Source organism: Neopsephotus bourkii, unplaced genomic scaffold (assembly GCF_033783945.1).
Source record: "Neopsephotus bourkii isolate Nb327-2 ecotype Australia unplaced genomic scaffold, CSIRO-AGI_Nbou_v1 NB_1279, whole genome shotgun sequence".
Lineage (NCBI taxonomy): Eukaryota > Metazoa > Chordata > Aves > Psittaciformes > Psittacidae > Neopsephotus > Neopsephotus bourkii.
The window spans coordinates 3,194,313-3,206,433 of record NW_026901764.1 but is presented as its reverse complement, the minus strand read 5'-3'; the positions used below and the strand labels follow the sequence as shown (position 1 = coordinate 3,206,433).

The 12,121-nt window shown below is 44.1% G+C and overlaps 2 long non-coding RNA genes across 2 annotated transcripts in view; one reads left to right on the top strand and one right to left on the bottom strand.

Moving 5' to 3' along the window:
- Positions 1-12,121, bottom strand: part of LOC133218652 (uncharacterized) — an 89,555-nt gene that overhangs the window by 8,000 nt on the left and 69,434 nt on the right. Inside the window, exon 2 of the long non-coding RNA XR_009727232.1 lies at positions 7,290-7,358. This is a non-coding gene — a long non-coding RNA (uncharacterized LOC133218652). The remainder of the gene's footprint in view (positions 1-7,289; positions 7,359-12,121) is intronic.
- LOC133218651 (uncharacterized) lies at positions 10,230-11,224 on the top strand. The gene is made up of 2 exons (XR_009727231.1): positions 10,230-10,670; positions 10,932-11,224. It is a non-coding gene; the product is annotated as an uncharacterized LOC133218651 (long non-coding RNA).

The window sequence follows — 12,121 nt, the reverse complement described above, 5'->3', positions numbered from 1 at the left end:
GTCCAGTAACAAAGCTTCAACACAAAACCACTGCTGCTACCACCAATAATAATAATGATAAGGGAAATAACAACGGAAGAGAATACAATTGCTCACCACCCACTGACCAATACACAGCCCAACATGAGCAGTGATCCAACCCTTCAGGTTCATTGCCCCCAGGTTATATGCTGGCCATGACGTGCTGCGGTATGGAATACCACTTTGGCTAGCTTGGGTCAGGTGTCCTGTCTCTGCTTCCTCCTGGCTTCCCCTCCTCCCTGGCAGAGCATGAGACTCAGGAAGTCCTTGGTCAGAGTAAATGTTACTTAGCGACAATTAAAAACATTGGTGTTGTCAGCGCTGTTCCCAGGCTGAAAGTCAAAACCACAGCACTGCACCAGCCACCAAGACTGAGAAAAATGACTGCTACTGCTGAACTCATGACAGTATCCACCCCTTATTCCATGCCATTCATGTCATGCTCAGACAACGCATTTTTCAATATACCATCACTCTTGCCTTTTATACATATATATATATACACACACATACTTTCACACACACAAAGAGAGAGATATCATTCCTTAGTACATGGACCAATCCCTATAAAGCTGTTGAGTTCATCCAGTCCATGATATTGGACTCCATCTCTTGTAACAGTCTTTCAGAGCAGGACAGACGGTGTGCACTGTTGGACTGTTGCCTACTGATGACACCATGGAACTCGTCTGGTCACTGCTGAGCTAGTCTGGTTTTGTCAAAGTTTGTGCATTTTTGGGATGATGGTTGGAGGGAAGTCAGGGCCAGTCGCTGGTGACCTGAAGACATCTAGTTGGTGGGCTATAAAAGTGTTACATAGCAGGCAACAGCATATAATTGAGTTCATTGGCTGTTTTCCCCTAACACCAAATCCCCTTGAGGTACACACTGGACTTCCCCATCTTCCCACATTACCCACCAAGTACATCCGGGTCCCTGAGGAAAAGCAATCCCACGAGTGGGTTTGCCTTTACCTGATGCAGGAATAACCCAGACTGTCTTCCCCAGCAAATTCTTTATGTGCACCACAGGAACTTTATCCCCTTCTACAGTATGTAAAAGTTCTGACTGGGCCAGGCCAGCTCTGTTTGCAGATCCCCTAGTGTTGACCAACCAGGTGGCCTTTGGTAAGTGTGTATCCCAGTGTTTGAAATTTCCCCCACCCATTGCTCTCAGTGTAGTTTTTAACAGCCCATTATACCGTTCAATTTTCCCAGAGGCTGGTGCATGGTAGGGGATGTGATATACCCACTCAATGCCATAGTCTTTGGCCCAAGTGTCTATAAGGTTATTCCGGAAATGAGTCCCATTGTCTGAACCAGTTCTCTCTGGGGTGCTGTGTTGCCACACAATTTGTTGTTTCTCAAGGCCCAGGATGGTGTTCTGGGCAGTGGCGTGGGGCACAGCGTATGTTTCCAGCCATCCGGTGGTTGCTTCCACCATGGTAAGCACATGGCGCTTACCTTGGCGGGTTGGTGGCAGTGTGATATACTCAATCTGCCAGGCCTCCCCATATTTATACTTCAGCCATCATCCTCCATACCAAAGAGGCTTTAACTGTTTTGGCTTGTTTAATTGCAGCACATGTTTCACACTCATGCATAACCTGAGCAATAGTGTGCATTGTTAAGTCCACCCCTCGATCACGAGCCCATCTATATGTTGCATCTCTGCCCTGGTAGCCTGAAGTGTCATGGGCCTACTGGGCCAAAAATAATTCACCCTTATGTTGCCAGTCTAAGTCCATCTGAGACAGTTCAATCTTAGCAGCTTTATCCACTTGTTGGTTGCTCTGGTGTTCCCCAGTGGTCCGACTCTTGGGTACATGAGCACCTATGTGGCGTATCTTTATCAACAGGTTCTGCACCCAGGCAGCGATATCTTGCCACAGTGCAGCAGCCCAGATGGGTTTATCTTTGCGTTGCCAGTTGCTCTGCTTCCATTGCTGCAACCACCCCCACAGGGCATTTGCCACCATCCATGAGTCAGTATCGAGATAAAGTACTGGCCACTTTTCTTGTCTCAGCAATGTCCAAGGCCAGCTGCATGACTTTCATCTCGGCAAACTGACTCGATTCACCCTCTCCTTCAGCAGTTTCTGCAACTTGTCATCGAGGATTCCATACAGCTGCCTTCCATCTCCGATGCTTTCCCACAATATGGCAGGACCCGTCAATAAACAAGGCATACTGCTTTTCAGTTTCTGAGAGCTGATTATATGGTGGGGCCTCTTCAGCACGCATCACCTCCTCCTCTGGTGACATTCCAAAATCTTTGCCCTCTGGCCAGTCCATGATGACTCCTAGAATGCCTGAATGACTGGGATTTCCTATTCAAGCTCATTGTGTAATTAGTACAGCCCACTTACTCCATGTAGCATTGGTTGCATGATGTGTAGATGAGACCCTGCCTTTGAACATCCAGCCCAGCATGGGCAACCAGGGTGCCAGGAGGAGCCATGCTTCTGTGCCAATCACTTCTGAAGCAGCTCAAAACCCTTCATAGGCTGCCAGTATCTCTTTCTCAGTTGGGGTATAGCTGGCCTCAGATCCTTTGTATCCCTGGCTCCAAAAGCAGAGGGGTCGACCTCAAGTCTCCCCTGGAGCTTTCTTCCAGAGGCTCCAGGTAGTGCCATTCTCCCCAGCTGCAGTGTACAGTACATTTTTTACACCTGTCCCGGTCTGAACTGGTCCAAGGGCCACTGCATGAACTATCTCGCGTTTAATTTGCTCAAAGGCTTGTTGTTGCTCAGGGCCCAATTTAAAATCATTCTTCACATGATAGAGAAGGCTTACAATCAAACTGTAATTTGGGATGTGCATTCTCCAGAACCCCACAGCACCCAAGAAAGCTTGTGTTTCTTTCTTATTAATTGGTGGAGACATTGCTGTTATCTTCTTGATCACATCTGTGGGGATCTGTCTACATTCATCTTGCCATTTTATTCCCAAAAATTGAATCTCCTGTGCAGGTCCCTTGACCTTACTCTTTTTTTATGGCAAAACCAGCTTTTAGCAGGATTTGGATTATTTCCCTCCCTTTCTCAAAAACTTCTTTTCACTGTATCAACCCCACATGATAATGTCGTCAATGTACTGCAGGTGTCCTGGATCTTGCCTCTGTTCCAGTGCAGCCTGGATCAGTCCATAGCAGATGGTAGGGCTTTCTTTCCATCCCTGGGACAGTCAGTTCCAAGTAAACTGGACACCCCTGCAAGTAAAATGAACCGTGGCCTGCATTCTGCTGCCAAATGAATTGAGAAAAATGCATTAGCAATATCAGCTGTGGCATACCACTTGGCTGCCTTTGACTCCAGTTCATACTGAATTTCTAGCATGTCCAGTATGGCAGCACTCAATGGTGGTGTGACTTCATTCAGGCCACGATGGTCTACTGTTAGTCTTCACTCTCTGTTAGACTTTCGCACTGGCCATATGGGGCTATTAAAGGGTGAGCGGGCCCTGCTGATCACTCCTTGGATCTCCAGCCTACGGATCACCTTACGGATGGGGATCAGGGAGTCTCGGTTGGTGCAATATTGCCGCCGGTGCACTGCTGTGGTCGCAACTGGCACTTGCTGTTCATTGACCTTCAGCAACTCCACAACAGAAGGATCCTCTGAGAGACCAGGCAAGGTGGACAGCTGCTCAATTTCCTCTGTCTCCAAAGCAGCAATACCAAAAGCCCATCGGTACCCTTTTGGTTCTCTGAAGTACCCTCTCCTGAGGTAGTCTATGCCAAGGATGCGTGGAGCCTCTGGACCAGTCACAATGAGGTGTTTTTGCCACTTCCTCCCAGTCAGGCTGATTTCAGCCTCCAGTACAGTTAATTCTTGGGATCCTCCTGTCACTCCAGAAATATAGATGGGTTCCACCCCTTGACAGCTCAATGGCATCAGGGTACGTTGTGCACCGGTATCTACTAGAGCCTTATACTTCTGTGGGACTGATGTGCCAAGCCACCTGATCCACAGAGTCCAGTAAATCTGATTGTCCTCTACCTCCACCTGGATGGAGGCAGGGTCCTTCTAATAGTGATCACAATACTGGTCACTTACATCTAGTAGACAGGGATTAGTCTTTATTTCAGGAGCTGGAATAAAATTAGCTCTTCCACTCCATCTGTGAACCTGCTCACCAGAGACCAAATATGCAGATTTTATGGGATGATCATCCTTGACCTTTGTTCTACTCTTCAATTCACACACCCGTTCCTCCAGAGCTGAGGTAGGTTTTCCATCCCACTTCCTCATGTCTTCTTCGTGATCCCTCAGGGAAAACCATAGGGTGGTACGTAGCGTATACATCCTGTATCTTCTCTCTCGAGCAGTAGGATGCCTTTTGTTAATAGCTGAGACATGGGTTGGTACATGTGGGGAGCCGGATAGATCATCTCTCAATTGTTAGAACTTCTGAGACAGTTTTTCTACAGCTGAAATGATGGAAGGGATGAGATTGCCTTTGAACTCTCAGAGCTGATGAATCATTTCGTCCAGTGTTGGTGGTACTATGTCATTCCAGGTTATGGCTACCAATGAGTGGGCATATGATGACGGTGCATTCCATGTAAATTTCTGCCACATGGGTCGTGTACATTTGACTTCATCTGGATCTATGGGTGCATTCCCAGCATCCGGCCTGCAGTAGATCATCTCTACAACGGCTCATTCCCTCAGAGACTGGATGCCTTTCTCTAGAGTAGTCCACTTGGCCGAACGACTCATAACATCGTCCTTGTATAGAAACCTTTCATTCACAGCTGCCAAGAGCCGCATACAAATGTTGAGGGACTGTTTCTGTTTTGCAATTGCTTTGTCAATTCACCCTTCCCTAGCAAGTGATCTCATCTTCTTGGCTTCTCAACCTTCTAGTTCGTGACCATCAACACCATTATCCCAGCATCAGAGCAACCAGGTGATGACGTGCTCCAATGATTAACAGGTAAATTTTTTTGCATATTCCATACCTCGGTTGAGGTCCACGGTTGAGAAGTCACCTCTTCTTCCTCTGATTCACATAATAACTCCTGATCAGATGCTGTCTCAGGCAATAAGTGCATTGTTTCTTCATCTTTCTTCACTATGTGGGCTGCTTTTTGTGCCTTTCTTTTGGTTTTGCTTACAGGGGCAACTGATATAGGCATAAATTGCTCCTCTGGCTTAGCTGCAATGATTATCACTGTAGTTGAAATGGCTGCAGTATCTGTTGTTGGGGCTGGTGCAGCCAATGTGCTTGGGGTTTGAGTAGCACCACACTGATGTGATGACCACACTGGAAATGCAAGTGAGATCAGTTTCATGATCACTGAGTCTATTGTATTGCAAGTCATTACCATAAAGTACAGTGAAACAAGAACCTTAGGCCAGGCTGCCCAGCAGATAAACACTAACACAGCAAATAACGGCTGTAAGTAAGGTTACATGCCGAAACTTGGAGATCAAGAGCAATAATTTTAAGAGCCAATAAATCAGCATTGTGACAAGTGACTATTAATTCGAAACAATAAATGCTTGTCACAAATACGATTAGACACACTCTGTTCAGATCTGTGGTTATCTCAACCCTTCGCGGCCCCCGTTGTGCACCAAAAAGAACTGCCATGGTTTAAGCCCAGCCAGCAAACCAGATCCATGCGTCTGCTCACTCATACTCCCCGCTTCCTCCCTCCATTCCCAGAGGGATGGGGAGGAGAACTGAAAGAATGTAACTCCCATGGGTTGAGAACAGTCCAGTAACAAAGCTTCAACACAAATCACTACTGCTACCACCAATAATAATAATGATAGGGGAAATAACAAGGGAAGAGAATACAACCGCTCACCACCCACCGACCAATACACAGCCCAACATGAGCAGTGATCTAACCCTTCTGGGTCATTGCCCCCAGGTTATATGCTGGCCATGACATGCTGTGGTGTGGAACACCTATTTGGCTAGTTTGGGTCAGGTGTCCTGTCTCTGCTTCCTCCCGGCTTTCCTCCTCCCTGGCAGAGCATGAGACTCATGAAGTCCTTGGTCAGAGTAAATGTTACTTAGCGACAATTAAAAACATTGGTGGTGTCAACGCTGTTCCCAGGCTGAAAGTCAAAAACACAGCACTGCACCAGCCACCAAGACTGAGAAAAATGACTGCTACTGCTGAACCTAGGTCAACTCATTACTTATGTGAATCATAACCAAAAGCAGAAAAGGGAGTATATTAAAATTCTCCCTTACAGCTTCTCCCCAAGCCCCATAGACTTCTTTTAGTAATACACATTATAGAAATTAACGATCTCCAAGGACTTCTCCTTGAGACATAGGTATGAGAAATCATCAGGTTGATTGATCCTTCCTCAGATTTTTAGCATCTGTATTGTCTTGCCTCACATGCGATTTAACTGAGCTTCACAGGTGCAAAACTGGATAAAGCTCTGTTGAAACTTTCAACAGAGAAGGCAAATTTCAGCTTTGTTTCCATCTTAATGGCTAGGCTCTTGCACTGCAAACAGATCAGCCTGCAGAAAGTCTAATCAAGTGCTCCTCATTGCCAGATCAATTGATACAAAGAAAATACATATCTCTATATACCTGTAGAAGCCAGTTGTGACAGATCTTTCAAGAAGTTGGGAGCAACAAGAAGATCCAAACCCTCTCAAAGCCTTCCATTATGCTATCACTCTCAAACACTGCACCTATTCTATCACCATGTTTTTTTAATGAGCAGCTGCCAGTACCCAGTTGAGTCAAAACCACCCGAGGAGCACTCAACACCATGTTGAGTCAAACTTTTATCCAAGTAAAAACTGAATCACACTTCGAATGATTTGTGTAGTTCTTCTGGCATGTGGAAGGATCTGCATTCAGGGGAATGCTTTCCATTTTGTACTTGCACTTCCTCCCATCACTCAACATAACGTTTTTAATACGGTCCAAGATAATTCTGTATTAACGACATTTGAGCCAATTCTTGTTCCAGTGGACATGGAAATCACAGATAACTTTTGCAGATGCCCCTCAAGCACTTGAAAGCCCAGTGCTTTCCCAAGACATGGTTTCTAAACACCTGATGATTTATGTTGCCTTCTATGGCTCCTAGGCAGAACCCACATCTATGGCTCCCAAGAGAGATAAATAGAAAATGTCTCCATCTTGCCAGTGCTGGGGTAGATTATACATGCTATCCATGAAAGCCTTATGAATACAGTCTACTGTGAAGTTTTCTTTTTTGTTCCTGCCTCAGTATGAAAATACTGACCTACAGGCTTTCTTCCTGCATCTTGATAAAACAGCAAACTTACTCTTCAGCATGTCCTGGGGTCCTCATCCTCCAGTTCTCCAAACTGGGAGGCATATGACCTGCCAAACAAGGAGGGAGACTGATTCACACTGAGGTTTCCTACAGACAATGATTTCAAAACTTCTTTCAAGCCCTTAGACTCATAGAAGGTAGGAAACCAGACCCATATGACCAGTGATAGTACAATCCTTGGCATTCAGTACTTCCATCAGTAATCAGAGGCCAAGTGTCCTGTTTCCATTATGACCAGAACAAGAGGACAGTGCTGGATCTAGCTTGGGCATACTGAGAGCTCACATCTCCCAACTGTGATTAATGTGATTATTTTAAATAAAACAAAAAGAAATAAAAGACAAATCTTGATCAATGATTTCTGTGTCTCTTTTACTATATATCTTTTGATGATGTGATACAAAGAAGGGCAATTCTTAAAGCATTAATTTATTGATTTATTCTATTACCTATTTTTGTGCTTCATGACACTCCTGCACTCCTCCACACATTTCTGCACACTTCTTAATGTGTAAGGTAGGGCTGGACTGAGGTGCATTGACAGGAGCTGAACGTGGCTTGCCTGCAGTTTCCTTGGCTCAGGTTTGTATTTCATCATGCAAATTTATCTAAGTTTTCATTTAAAATTGTCTCTCAGATCTCTTCAGATATATAAAGTCCTCTAAACTAAATGCAAACCAGAATCTCTGATATGACCCAACTCCACTGTGAAAAGACAAAGAACCTATAAAAAGCAGAGGGCAAGTGTAACCAAAGGCCTGCACTCCTCAGAAGAGTTAATCCTGCAATGGGTGCTAAACTGCAGAGCCCTAATGATAAACAAGGTACTCCTTAGGTCTTTCTTTTTCTTGCCATTTCCAGCCACAAGGTAAAGATGAGCAAAAGCCTCCCTTTTTCCTTTTATTAGGTGCAGGAAACTTTTGGTTTGGCAGTGCTTCTTTTTGTCATTCTGAAAGTTTGTTTTTCTCTTGAGATTTTTGGGAGCCTTTTATTTCCTGTCAGAGTGTGGAGAAGAAAGCTGTTCACGTCTGTAAGTTATGCACCCCTTACAGTGCCCCTTAGTTACACAGCACAAGGAAAAGAGAAACAGAATCCATGGCACCATGCAGAAATGCTGCACTATATAGTTTGCCCTGGTTAAACATTCCCAGAAAGGGAATAACACAACGCTGTGGAGCTCTTGAATGTCTTTTTGCATTGTCCTGCAGAGGGTGCAGGCATTTAGGGTTAAACTGAAATGGCGCTGGATTCTGGCCAGACTGGTTTTCAGATCTTAGCTACACAGATCAGATTACTACAAAAATATCTCCTCCATACCTGAAATCAGTGGCAAGTGGAGCCTTGAAAAGCAATACTTAACAGCTATGAGACAGTTTCAGTTTGATTTACCCACAAGACCCAATCTTTAGCTAGATTTCTCAATCTTTGTCCAAATAATATAAACTATACCTACACAATAATGCTGAAAGTCTTGCATGTACAGTTTTTTGTAGTATGTAATTCTGTCTTTTTTTTTGCCTTGTGTTCCAGATATTCAGGAAAATCTCAAACTGGAAAGAAAAAGAAATAGTAATTTAATCACAGTTTGCAAACCCTGCAAGAAGCAAGGGTTGCATTTTTGGATCAGTTTTGGGATAGTCTTGTTTTCTCCTCATCACCCATCTTTAGTTCACTTTAGCTTGCTCTGAAATGTTTTGGCGAGGGCAGCTGAGCACTGAATCTAGTCAACTCCTTACGGCTGCTGGGTTTCTGAATTATACCTCAAGGCATTCATGGCTAGTGGTCCCTAATCCAGAGTGGATCAAACCACTACATATAAACAGCAGCTTACATAAAACCTGAACTTCTGCAGTTGGTGACTATGTGAACCTTGGCCATTCCTATGCATCAGATTATCTGCTTACACTTATACCTGTCCTTAAAGCACAACGCAGTCTTAAAAGTTGCAATGACCTGTCGAAGCTAACATGCCTGTCACAGGCAAAGTCCATGCAGAATGCTGGATGCTAAAGCAAGTTTTGGTTGTGCATAAATCAGCTGCAACTGGGAGACAACAGGACATTAACAGTGTGAACAAGAAAAAAAAAACACTCTATCCATTAAAAGCTCACACTGGAATTACAGGGTAGCAGAGAACATGCTCCACAACAAATACACTGTAAGTTAAGAGAAAAACCCTTTTCTGATTTGTAAGAAATATCATTGTAAAATATGAACTGTTGTTTATCTGTTGTTCTTTCAATTAATAGCTTTCCATCTACCTTGCTCAATTAATTAGCTATTGGAAATACACTGAAGCAAGCATTCATAAAAAGTATCAAACCTTTCAGCACAGGCAGAGCCTGCGGTTGCTGGCATACATTTTCCTTTTCTGCCAGGCCATAGCTATGTACAACAACTTTGGTCAGCCCCTGCATTTTTACACTAGGATTTGTTCAGTTGATATAAAATGGTAACTCGGGCTGTCCAAGTCAACACAGCAGGGGGCCTCTATAGGGGAAACCAAGACCCTAAACATGCTCCCCTTAGCCCCCCCCCCTTCCCAGCTAGGGTCAAAGAATGGAGTTTTAACCATCCCTAAGCTGAAACCCCCACCAACTTTTACAGAGGCCACCCTCTGCTCACAAAACCTAGTACCTTCCGTGCAGGCATTCAGGATCCTTTGAAATGGAAAATTTATGCTGTACTGAAATAGTTCATACTATAACAAACAACTAGTGCCATCATTCTGCTGGTATTCAGAGCACAATTAAACCTGAACCTTATGTGAGTACTGCATTTGGGGTGGGAAGGTTGTGGGGTAGGGGGACAGGCAGCTCACCCCCATATAACCCTTCCTAATGCTGTAGGTTTTACTGTTTTTCCCCCTCCTCCTCAGCTTTTCCTGCAGGGAAAGACCCCTTCTCCCTCCTCACACATACATGGGGCAGGGGGCTTGTGGGTGATTATATAACTTACAGGTCAATTTGTTGTTTGGGCAGAATCACTGCAAGAATGTAGTGTGTTGGCTGAAGCTGTTTGTTTGCTTAAGTTCTCAGAGTTCAATGAGGTCATTTTCTCATCTTCCCTGTGTTTTCTGTATTTCCCGCAGACCTGCCAGCCTCAAACAACACCCTCTTTCTTCGCATTAGAAATGGAAACACGTCCTCTGCAGGAATTTTCCACTTAATAGCTCCTGCTTTCCTACCGGGGGCCTCAGTGCACCACCACTGCAATGCTGTATTTCTTTCCACTGCAGTTTGACATTTTGCAGCCAGAACAACGAACGGCATTCACTCCATCCCGATTTGTGAAAAACATACCCCTATAGGCACACAGAACGCACCCAGTGCAGTCATCACCAGGGGGAAATGGCAAAGGTATTTAAATATCATTACACATCACTGAGGGTATGACATTGTCTAGGAATAATGATCTTTTATACAGTCGCTTTTCCTCTCTCTCCCATTCCTCCCCCCTCCAACCCTTTATACACACACACACACACACACACACACGCAGACACCACAGCCTCTGCCCTGCTCTCCCATTACCATCCAGGCTCATGTTCGACACTCGATTGTAATTGTTTGCCTTTGTGAATTATTTCCACTGCATAATATTTGCAAACTGTGGATCAGGTGCTGACACTGTGAGGAGATGAAATGCAGATTGCAGATATCCCGAGCAGTAAACAAGGAGCCTGCTTTAAAATGCATGGAGTGACCTGACTGAAAGCAGCAATATTTGCAAACTGTTTATTGTGGAGATGCAATGATGTTGTCTAAACTGCAGCAGCCTCAAGATTGGAGCAAAACGGGATCTCAGGCACTCGGTCAAGCACAACTCATAGCTTTTTATTTGTTGTTTGCATTGTGCTGCTTTTAAAGTAAGGGCTGCATTATAAATTATTAAAAGGTAATTTCCTAAAATCTGTTTGCTGTGTCTATGAAGTATTTTTTAATTCTGTTACAGGAAGACAAATGTATGGAAGTAAACACTGTTTACTGCTAGAAGGAAGGTTTCCCCTGTCTGCAGAGTGGTAGAGTCTCAGACAGCGAGGTCCCAGTAGGTCAGACTGGCACGTTGAATTGCGTATCAAATGAAACTGGTATTCTGGAAAAAGGGTGGAAAGAGGAAAAGGGGTGTTAGTAAGGAGGCTGCTCAGGCCAGGAGGGTGGGCCACTGAAAAACAACAAGGAAAAAAATAGGATTGATGATTTGCAGGACACCTAGGGTATTTCTTTCAGGGGTTATTACTTCCACTTTTAACCAGGAACAAGAGCAGCTAGAAAAAAAAGCTGCAGGAGCTGACAGATTTGTGCTGATCAAAGGGACATAGCATTGAATGCCTTCCTTTGCTAGCTATTTATTAGAAAGAGAGAAGGGCTCCTTTGCCATTCTACTTGGGAGAGAAGGGATTAAAGATCAAAAAAATAGGGGGACTAGCCTGACTTCTTTGTTCAGAAAATATTTCTTTTTTTTTTTTCCCCTTGTATGCCATGCTGTCTCCTAGACAAAAACACTCTTTCTTTTTATAGTGTTGCTGCCTTTCTTTTCTCAATGAGCAAAATTTCTGGTGACGAACAATCCTAGTAGCATCTATTTATTTATTTTTTCATTTTAACGTAAAGAAAGCCCCGTTTGGAAAACTTTGTTAACTGTGTTTTAGCCTGATTAACCTAAGAAATAAAAGTTTAAATGCACTGCTAGGATTCTGTTAGGATCATCAGTTCATATAGATAACAGCAAAAGGTGTTAAAATGCACTTCACTGGTGCAAGTGATCTCATGTTGTAAAAATGATTATCCCCAGCAGAACAGGGAAGGAT